This window comes from Limulus polyphemus, unplaced genomic scaffold (assembly GCF_000517525.1).
Source record: "Limulus polyphemus unplaced genomic scaffold, Limulus_polyphemus-2.1.2 Scaffold2016, whole genome shotgun sequence".
Classification (NCBI taxonomy): domain Eukaryota; kingdom Metazoa; phylum Arthropoda; class Merostomata; order Xiphosura; family Limulidae; genus Limulus; species Limulus polyphemus.
Genome location: NW_013667626.1, coordinates 62802 through 67351, shown reverse-complemented (window position 1 = coordinate 67351; position 4550 = coordinate 62802).

Below are 4550 nucleotides of genomic sequence, written 5' to 3'. Positions count from 1 at the left end.
GACAAGAAGTAGCGATAGGATGGGAGAATATACTGACAAGAAGTAGCGATGGGGTGGGAGAATATACTGACAAGAAGTAGCGATGGGATGTGAGAATATACCAACAAGAAGTAGCGATAGGATGGGATAATATACCGACAAGAAGTAGCGATGGGATGGGAGAATATACTGACAAGAAGTAGCGATGGGATGGGAGAATATACTGACAAGAAGTAGCGATAGGATGGGAGAATATACTGACAAGAAGTAGCGATGGGATGTGAGAATATACCGACACGAAATAGCAATGGTATGTGAGAATATACTAAGAAGAAGTAGCGATAGGATGTGAGAATATACCGACAAGAAGTTGCGATGGGATGGGAGAATATACTGACAAGAAGTAGCGATAGGATGGGAGAATATACCGACACGAAATAGCAATGGTATGTGAGAATATACTAAGAAGAAGTAACGATAGGATGGGAGAATATACCGACAAGAAGTTGCGATAGGATTTGAGAATATACCGACAAGAAGTAGCGATGGGATGGGATAATATACCGACAGGAAGTAGCGATAGGATTTGAGAATATACCGACAAGAAGTAGCGATAGGATGGGATAATATACTGACAAGAAGTAGCGATGGGATGGGATAATATACTGACAAGAAGTAGCGATGGGATGGGAGAATATACTGACAAGAAGTAGCGATGGGATGTGAGAATATACTAAGAAGAAGTAGCGATAGGATGAGAGAATATACTGATAAGAAATAGCAATGGGATGTGAGGCGATATTGACACAAAGTGTTGATGGGATACGAGGTTATATTGATACGAAGTAGGGATGGTGTATGAGACAATATTGACAGCATTCAGTTCAAGTTTAATGTGTACGGCCCTATACCATTGATGCAACTTTTTAAAATAAATACACCATAAATTATTATGATCTTATTACTATTTCTGCCATTCATTAATACTAATAACAGTCACAACTACTCGATAAAGTATCTTCTTTAGTGCTATTTTTATATATGTAGTTGTCTGAAAATTGTTACAGATAAAGCTCGAAAAGAAAAAATATGTTAATCTGTTAGTAACAGATTATATGAAATATTCTATCATTCCGTCTTAAGAACGTGTTTCTTTAGCAAATACATTTAATGAATTGCGAAACTTTCTAATTTTGGCAATTTTCAGTGATTATGTTTAAAATCAGCACAATTAACTTCGAAATAACACATACCTTAATACCTATCGTTAACGCTTAAATCAACTGGTTGTAATCAGCAAACCCACATATTTCCTGGAGCTAGTCATTACAACTTTAAATGAACGTACTTTTGTTAACGCACCAGAAACCATAATCAAGCAAGGCTGGCGCCATAGGCGGCTGAGAAAACACCATTTGTTTCTGACAAAAAGGCAAATCTTCGTAAATATTTGAGCAATACTTCATTTATACTTTATCCATGATAAAACGATATTTTTATAAATCTGACTTGCCTACGGTATAAACTGGTGTGACTTCTCAACCTTGACAAATCAGAAAAAGATAAGCAATGTTTGAATTCAGATTACTCTACAAAACGGGTAGGCGCATTCGGGCTACACTTACTTTACATTGCTTGAATAACTGTTTCACACTTATAAGTACACCAGAATAATGCTAGGAAAAATCGACAGTATAGCTGGAATTCTGGCACGCTTTTGCGAGATGAGTTTGTTAGGCTCATTTGTTGCAATGATCTTGGTGTTTCTTGGGATTAAAATGTTAGTTACGACTGGGTTTCTCGTGTACTTGAATGCTGAAATCAATGATAATTAGCATAGCCAAATAGACGGATAACACTAAAGTAGGGGATGTAAGAAACTGAAACAAGTAGCAAATTTTCATGGAAGAAATATACGGAAAACTTAATCTTCTTGGCATAATGGTAATTGTCAAATGCGCAAAATAAAAAAAAAAAGTTGAAAGAATGGTATAACCAGATTTTGTTTTTATTACTTATTTTGTTCTCGTTATTAATTACTATTTCTTTACAATCATATCTGTTAAAACTAAAACGTAAACTATTTAGGGGAGAGGAAACACATGATCAAAATATGTTAAGGGAAAGGAAACGCATGATCAAAATATGTTAAGGGAAAGGAAACACGTGATCGGAATTGTTAGGGGAAAGGAAACACATGATCAGAATATGTTAGGGGAAAGGAAACGCGAGCTGAATATAGTAGGGGAGAGGAAACACCTGAGTTGAATTTGTAAGCTGAGAAGATGGGACTATATTTATGAACATTTCTATGTTAGGGTCAATGCACGAATTGAAACTACTTAACTAAGGGAAATCCGTAAATATACAGAAATACACACTATACTGACACTTTCATATATATATACATATCATACATGTATACATGACATCAATAACTCACTGATTAGATCAAAACTAAGACTTATAAACAATACTGACACTTTCATATATATATATATATCATACATGTATACATGACATCAATAACTCACTGATTAGATCAAAACTAAGACTTATGAACTATACTGACACTTTCATATATATATATATATCTTACATGTATACATGACATCAATAACTCACTGATTAGATCAAAACTAAGACTTATGAACAATCTTCCATAAATAAGAAACTAAGAGCAAACTAAAATACAATCTTACCAATAGCTGAAGGAGATAATATTCGGCAGCTGGAATATCAGGCTAAGTCAGTCATTAACTTATGAGGCTCCAATATCTGTTAGAGTCACTTCCTACACCACTAGAATTGAAAACGAGGAGTTAAAGACTTATGAGGCTCCAATATCTGTTAGAGTCACTTCCTACACCCCTAGAATTGAAAACGAGGAGCGAAAGACTTATGAGACTCCAATATCTGTTAGAGTCACTTCCTACACCCCCTAGAATTGAAAACGAGGAGTTAAAGACTTATGAGACTCCAATATCTGTTAGAGTCACTTCCTACACCTTTAGAATTGAAAACGAGGAGCTAAAGACTTATGAGACTCCAATATCTGTTAGAGTCACTTCCTACACCCCTAGAATTGAAAACGAGGAGTTAAAGACTTAGGAAGCTCCAATATCTGTTAGAGGCACTTCCTACACCCCTAGAATTGAAAACGAGGAGTTAAAGACTTAGGAAGCTCCAATATCTGTTAGAGGCACTTCCTACACCCCTAGCTTGCTCAATTTTCACTTTTCATTCAAAAATTTAATTTTCAGTTTTGATTCATTAAATAAGGAAATAATATATCGTGCCGAAATAATTAATTCATAGTCCACAAGGCTATAAAATATGTAGGTACTGCGAAACCCTGTATACACATGTGGTTTCCTGAAATCTTCATTTTTTGACAGTAATAGGAAATATATCTATTCCCATTTGCATATGCTAGTTTAAATTAAAATAAATAAATAAAATTAATACACGAAAGTATATGAGTGAATAATTTTATGGTGTTGAATAGAAAGCTACACAACAGGCTATTTACATACTGCCCACCACAAACTCCCAGTTTTAGCGTGAGAAGCCAACAGACTTATCGCTGCGCAATAGGGGTTAATTGTTTTTATTGTCTACGTGTGCTCTTTCAGTTCTTCTACTTAAAACTTTATGTTGCTTTTTTATTATATCTAAGCATTTTTCTAATATAATTAAATTTTATATCAACCATACACAGTATATATGCATTTATCTTGTATTTCTGTTTAATATTAGGCGCAAATTATTTGTTGATAAATTTAGTAAAGTCAAATTTGATTTCTATATTTAATATCCAACTTGCCCCCCCCCCCCAGTGGCACAGCGCTATGTCTGCGGACTTAAAACGCTAGAAAATGGGTTTTGATACCCGTGGTGGGAAGAGCACAGAGAGCCCATTGTGTAGCTTTGTGCTTAATTACGAACAAGTTCCAACTTTGTTATAGCAGTTTGAAAAAACATTAGTGATACACGCATAATTTACAACTAGGAAATTTGAGCATTATTGTATTTTCACTTTTTTTTTACGACAAATTCATTTATATGAATATTTAATATAATAATGCCAAAACGATAAGGCAAAAGCAAAATGTTACGTTTTTTTTCAACCAAAGTGTCCAACCTTTATTTTAACCAGCTTCAGTTATTAATATGTATTGAAGGTCAATAACCTGGAAATGAATATTGTGAAAAACCTTTCGTTTAAAAAAAACACACACACAGAATACTTTGATCAAAATTAAACTTTGCTATTTTAATAATCCCTTTTACTACGGAGATTGTATCCTTCAAGAAATGATGACAAATATTAAAAAAAATTATAGAGATGTAAGGTTAAGTAATATAGCTTACTCACCTTCGTGCGTGTTCCACTTATGTCAGAGTCAATTCAATTCCTACCACCTGAGGTCGCCAGCAATCTAAGGCTCTTTGTTGCCATACCTAAAACGGTAACTAAGCGACAATCGATTTCTGTTAATATGGTTTCCAGAGAAACAAGCGTAAACGCTGAGTTTGGCTTTTTCCTGTGTTAGGCACGCGCATCAGTA